The sequence below is a fragment of the Astatotilapia calliptera genome, chromosome 16 (assembly GCF_900246225.1).
Source record: "Astatotilapia calliptera chromosome 16, fAstCal1.2, whole genome shotgun sequence".
Taxonomy (NCBI): domain Eukaryota; kingdom Metazoa; phylum Chordata; class Actinopteri; order Cichliformes; family Cichlidae; genus Astatotilapia; species Astatotilapia calliptera.
The window spans coordinates 25,539,761-25,547,140 of record NC_039317.1 but is presented as its reverse complement, the minus strand read 5'-3'; positions in this window follow the sequence as shown (position 1 = coordinate 25,547,140).

The window sequence follows — 7,380 nt, the reverse complement described above, 5'->3', positions numbered from 1 at the left end:
AAATTAAAATCAAATTAAGTTTTCAAATACGTTTTCTTTTTTCTTTTTTTAAAGTGCAGTGTTGGTGAGGCTCTGATCTGTGCCGTAGTTGCTTTACACCAGTGTTTCCATGTCTGAGTGTACGGACATGAGCTCTTGGGCACGAGTGATGCAAATTTTATCCTCAGAGGGCAAACACGAGGCACCATGTTTTGGACTTGTCCATGAGACACAATGCACCAGCTCCCCATGCGTCCTTCAGACAGATTCTAATTGAAAATAATACAGTAGGAACAGCTACTCATCCACAGCAGCTGTCCGCGTCTGTGTTTGTAAGCGAGCATAATTCCAGCCTAGGCCTGGACCTTAGAACGGCGAGGGGCATCTGGTTGACAGACCTCAGTGATCTTGTGGAAGTGTGCAACGTTAAAAGATCAAAGAGGTGTGGGAGTGGGTGCTATCCCATTCATTGACTTAAAAAATAAAACCAGTGAGCCAATGTGGAGAAGCTCATGTGAAATGAGCCTGTTAGGCACTGAGCGACAGCATTTTAGATCACTTATGGGTGAGAAAGCAGACTGACTGTGTAAAGCCCGTAGTGTCTGTGTTGTGGTAGTCAAGCTAAGATAAAATAAAAGGCTCAAGAACACAAAAAGCTTAACCTTTAAAAAAGATACGTTAAAAGAAACTGGCGCTTTCAAATGCAGTTATTTGTTTATCAAGTATCAGTATTTTCACAAATGTCCTACAGTTTGTTTTTCTTTGTAAAACCAAGGCTTTTCATAACCCTAGGGGTCAATGTCATCAGTTAGGATGGCGTAGAGGTTAGGGGGTCGAAACAACACATCTGTTAATTGAGATTAGGCATGTTTTGTACCATCCAGGTTGTGATGTCCTCCAGGCAGTCCAATAAGGCCTTCAGATAGGTCATGGCTTTACCTTCTCCAAAGCATATTAAAATGTGAGTCATCTGCACAGCAGTGGAACAAAATATTATATCGCTTAAAGACTATAACTTTAGGCAAGCACATATACAGCTTGTATTTGGACAATAACACATTTTATTTTGTAGTTTTCCCTGCAAGCTACAAACAATAAAATTAAAGTTCTCAGAGGCTCAAAAGCAGACAAACCGTCCATTCACACAGCAGTCTGTTTGAGAAACTAATATCATTTGAAATAGAATTATTGTTGCACACTGATGAAACTTATTTGCAGTCATTGACTATCTAAAGAACCAGTGGATCTCATCTAACATTTCCTCCCTTCAGATGCTCTGCTAGACCCTTACTGCAGCCACCTTCAATTGCTGTTTGTTCGTTGGCTTGTTTTATCTTTAATACCTAAAAAGCATCCTCCTTTGGGTTGCGATCAGGTAACTCAATTGGCCATCAAACAATATCCAATGTTTTATGCCTTGAGAAGCTCTTAGGTTCCCTTGCGGTATGCTTTTGGGTCATTTGTAATGTGAAATGCCATCTGACCATTTGGCTGTCTCTGAGCAGAGAGTATAACCCTGTACAGAATACATCCTGATACTTCTATCAGCAGTCACGTCATCAATAAACACTACTGACCAAAGAATTTCTTTTTTCAGAACTGTGCCGACTCAGAACAAGTAGTTTAGTATTCTTAGATATACACTTGTTATTTGTTGAGACGATTGATAAGGCTACACAGTCACTGTGGCCACCTGCTGCCTTTTTGCATTTCTGTTAGTGGATGCATTAAACACATGGGACATGTTAATTAGGAAGTTTGAAAGCTGCTATGTGATTATGGTTTTAGTTTGGATAGAACCAGCGAGATCTATACTTGGTATACATAAATTACTTAGATAAAACCTCCTGTTATTTTTTAAGTTTCAAAAAGAATAGTAAAGTAAAAAACAAGCAAGCTCCTCTCTGACTCCAAGACCATAGGAACCCTACATCTTGTCTAATTGTCTTTCTAGGTTTGTTCTCATTTACAACCAACTAAATTAGCTATAGCGCCGGTTGTGTTCTCTCCCAGCTCTATCTCCTCATTTTGCCACTGTGACTCAAGAAATCTGACACCATGAACTTTGAAAAGTGTGTGTTAGTGTGCTTTTCTTAACAGGCTGTTGGGAAGTAAGTTCATTTATTATTTACGATAAACTTCATATATTGTAGATGTTTCGCATCGTTGGTTTGTCAGTCAGAAAAGATTCAGTGGTGACATTTAGCTTTTGTTCCACTTGCTTATAGGAAAGAGGATTTCTTTCATTTTTTATGCTGGGGTCAGTTTAGAGAACTAACAAATGCACTTTAGAAGCAGGAGGCGGAGACTCGCCTCAGTTACCTGTTTTGCTGCCATGACCTTCAGTTATGAAGGTAGCTCCCTGCTATTTTGCAAGTCGATTACTTGGTGCCCTTTGACAAAGGCTGTCTTTTTTGTATTTACTGTTGAAATAAACTACTTTTACTTGTGTATTTATTGTTGTCAAGGGAACAGTTGTCAATCATTTAGAAGAAAGCGCTGTTGTATATTTAGTGCCAGGAATATAACAAGTTGGTACATTCAACTCAGTGGAGACACTATTGCAAATGACAGTATGGTTGAACTGAATGTTTAACTTCTTTCCCTTTTTGTGGGCACATAACTATTGAGGGTGTCTTTGAGCATTGTGTTGCATTGCCGCATAGAACAGCAATCTGTTTGTAGTTGAAGAGAAGTGATCCTCAGGGCTATAAAAAAGATCACTGAACCCTGCTCCTTGCACTCATGTGCAAAGCATGGCAATTCCTCAGTCCACTGCACAAGCTTCCCATATTTTCCCCTTCCCTTTGGGCAGTGTGTTCTTACATATACAGAAATATGAGTACCCATATGGTCCTTCAGTAGATAGTACAACCTTAATAATGAGAGCTCTCATTAGGCAGTGAAACCTCTGACTTTCATCTACTATTATTACATGGTAGCAGAATTTGTGCTCGCAAAGGCTGAACTAAGCTACTGAACCACACCATGTCCAATCTCAGCATTAATGCAAGCTGATATGTTACCTAGCAAGCTACACCAGTCATTTCAGCATTTTCAGAGATGAAAGGTACAGTAAAACTCAAGTGTTCTGAATTTGTAATGAAGTGGTGAGTAAATGGCTCCAAATTTTCTTTTGCAGATGCACAGTGAAATCAGCCTAAACCAAAATGAACAAATGAACAGAATTTCGAAGGATCACAATATGCTTTGCTCAGATAATTTTACATCACTGTGCAAGCAGTCATGGCAAACCTAATCCTGCAATTTAAACAAAATCCACGGCCTTCCTCTTTTACATTCTCTTAACTGGGAGGATGTTTTGCTTGATCTGCTTTGGGACTTTTGCTCAGTGTAAATAATCGGTGGCTTGCAAAGCTGCTTGTGTTAACCACCTTAACCTTTTATAATAAAACAAGCATACAGACAGCAAGTTAAAAAGCCGGTATCTTGACCTAGAATTTATAGAAAATAATCAGTTGCAAAATGAATTAACCAAAGCAAAATTGGTGGTTGCACATTCTGTTAAGACTGTTTATGGCATGAAGCAAAACAAAAGCAAAGTAAGAAAATCCTAATAAAATAAACACAACTATATAAATATCTGTCCATATAAAGGACAAGTCATAGAATAAGATTAAATACTCTTTAATGCCTTCAGGGAAATTTATTCTCTGCTTTTACCTGTATGAAGTAGGACCAATGAGCAGCCACTGTGCGACACCTGGGGACCCAGGACTCTCTTTCTGTGAGGCATCAGTGCTGCTACAGCTGCCTAGAAGGCAGATGCAAAACAGAAGCACAACTCATGAGTCATAGTTTTATTAGTAGGTCATGTCAAGCGGTGTCAAAAATAGTCTTCACACCGTCTGGAGATTGACTGAACTCTGTTTGCTATAATGGATCTGTCCTACCTCTTAAAAACACGGAGGGGCAATGATGGAAAATAATATTTTTTTTCTTAGCTGCAACATGCCTCTTGTTCTATCAAGTATCATAACTGTTTAAAACACACCTGTATAAATCTGTATATAAAAAAAAAAAAAAAAAAAAAAAAAAAGGAAAGCTGAACTTGTCTGCAGTACATACAGTTACTAATGTTAATTGTAATCCAGAGGCATTTATAATTTTCTGCACATTTCAAGTTTTCCACACCAGCATCACCACTGCAAAGCTCAGCATCTGTGTGCACTCCCTACACTGCAGCGGAATAGTTTTGAATTGAACCAACCCATCAAATAAACATTTCTAAGGCTCAAAACCCGACCAGTTGGCTAAATAAATATTACCAGTGCAGTGATGTGCAAACTATGTGAGGCACAAACATTTTCAGTATGATTTATATTCAAACCCAGTTGATGGCACAAACCTTAAAACTATGGTTAAAAAAACTCCCCAAATTTGTTTAAGTAGAGGAGGAGTAGATCTGCAGAGCTGATTTTGTGTTCTTGTCAATTAATTGTACTGTTTGCAGAGTTGCAGCTGGTGCTGCCTGTGTAATCAGCTGAATGATTGCTGTCAGTGGCATTTACCGTTGCTTCTCAACTTTCAGTATTTACACATAAAAATAAATAAATAGACATGCCATCCATGACTTACCACATGAACATGACATTCCCGGGAAAACATAAAGAACCATTGTACCAGGAATTCTGCCAATGCACCGATGCATGATCAAATAGTGAGATTTGCTACAGCGGCAAGAAAAAAAAAAACTCCTCCATTTCCCTCCTTCTGCAAACATCATTACATTCATGTATAGAAGAAAAGCACACTCATTATTATTTATATTCAGTTTTCCACACAAACTATTAAACGCTGATAACTGCTACCTTATTTTAAGTAGTTTTATGTATATATATATATTTAAAAAAAATCCAGTTTAGTGCAGGTATGGGAAAGGGGGCAGAGCTTTTTTTTGTTTCTAGAGTAATGCAGCTCTACGGTGGTCACAGTCCTTTACTGCTGTGATGCTCTACATGCTGCCATTTTAGCAGTGCATGGGAAATTCATGTTAAACCTGAAGAAAAATATTAATGTAACACAACAGATGCTGCAGATGTTGTAGCTTCCTTGAAATGGCTGTTGCTAGTACCCCATTTTCAATGTTGTTATCCAGTTAAATGGCTGTTACCTCATTTTAAGGTGGCTATGTTGGCCCCAGAGTTTTAAAAGAGAAATTGAAGTCTGCTTAAGGGGACAGGAGGAATAGCAATTTTATCAGTTTTATCTGCTAAACTTGAGCATAAGATCTATTACAAATAGGATGGAAGGTCTTTACTTTGCCATTACTGTATTCTGCCACGCATCGTGTAATAGCACCATTTCATTTTTTTAATATATACATCTATGCCTATTTTTTTTCCTATATCCAACAACTCTGCAACCAAAAACTGAAAAACATGTTAAAGAAAAATGAACTAGCAGACACATTTTTGAATCCAAGTTTTGTTTCGACACACTGTTTGCTCAGTTATTTTCAGGCACCGCAAATATTTGGTTATGGCAGTAACATTATATCAGGAATAGACATAGCACTGCCCCCAAAGAGCCAATCATCAGCAGTGTTGGTCAAGTTACTTGAAAAAAGTAATCAGTAACTAATTACTGATTACTTACCCAAAAAAGTAATCCCGTTACTTTACTGATTACTTATTTTCAAAAGTAATTAGTTACTTAGTTACTTAGCTACTTTTTAAAAATACGATTTACAACCTGAATAGGTAATAAAGCGATAGATCTGTCAGGCCAATTCTACTTTTTCTGCATAATCCATCATACAAAATGTAATCAAATGGAAAAGTCTCTTTTTAAAACTTGTTTTATTAGTTTTAATCTTTTAACTTTATGCATCAAGCAAAAATTTAATTATATGCAACATTCTCTGACTTGAAAAAATTAGTTTAACATTTAAACCTATTTTCTGCACATTCCAGCACATAAAATGTTTTTTTGTGTGTGTTTACACTCACTCTTTCAAATAGATGCAAGTAAAACACAGCAGAAAATAAATAAAGTCACAGACTAGCGGTCCTGTTGCTCTATTTTCACCTGTAAAGCAGGAGCAGGGTAGGCGGAGGTTTACCCTGGTGCAGGTGTGCCGCAGCAGTCAGTGGAAGAATCCGCGAGTTTCTCTGTGAATTTCCCATTACTCATAGCGCACTCGGTGCTTGCTTGGAAGTTTAGGGATTTTTTTCACTGTAAAAAGAAGTTTTCTTCCCACGCACAATGGACGCTAATGTTTTTGTCACTTTTTATGGAATCAAACTCAAAATAAGGTCAGTACTTCCACGCTTTAAACACTGCACGCTCATACTCTCTCGCACTTGATATATTATCCATTGTTGATCTGCACAACAGCTGTTGTCGCTTACGTCACTGTCATGAGACATTCTTGCAAAAAAATCACGGTTTTAGTAACGCAGTACCGCAGCGTTCCTACGGGAAAGTAACGGTAATCTAATTACCGTTTTTGCAATAGTAATCCCTTACTTTATTCGTTACTTGAAAAAAGTTATCGGATTACAGTAACGCGTTACTGCCCATCTCTGATCATCAGTCAAAACAGGAAATTTTAACCAGTCATGCTGCATTGACAACTACACTGAACAATAGAGGTTCATACCTGCATGCATAGTAGAAGTATTAGAGAGAAAGAGGTGGTTTATATGGGATTTTTCTAATGTTTGAATAGATGTGGTTTTTATAGCACTACAACTAAAATAATGTCTCTCTCCCTATTCATTTACATTAGGGCTTCAAAGTAACCAGCTATTGTTGTGAGACTTGCTTGTGAAAGCGTTTTGTTAGGGTTTGTAAAAGATTGTGCTTTGGCCTTTGACAACATAACACGTTACGAAGCTCAGGTTTTTATACATTTCTAGGATAATTCCAGCAACTTCTAGGCGCCTCTTACATAATCTCTGTTTCTTTCTGTTTATCAGGGATTAGAGTGAATGATAACACATCTTTAGGGAGGTAGGTGCAGGAGGGCACCTACTAGCCACTATCTATGTGAGTGATTACAAATGATGCGAGTCACTCAAAAGGATGATAACATCCAAAGCAGGTGGACTTGTCAAACTGTCTATATAACATCCTTTGAAATATAATTGTGCAGGTCTGCATCGACAATGGCTGTCATGACCACTGATCTTTTTGTGATTTTTGCATGGGTCAGATATAAATGGGTTTTCAGGATGCACTTCTCTCTTATTTTTTTTGCTCACACAGTGATGAAGACGGCTTTTTGCACGAGCAGTGCTGTTTATCATAGCTTGTTTATGCACGTCGTGTTGAAAATACATTTTTTGTGAACAAGACTGAAACTGGTTGCTTTTAGTTGAAGCCCCCAAGGCTCAGAAACAGCGGAAATTTCCATCACAACATAATTATACTGAA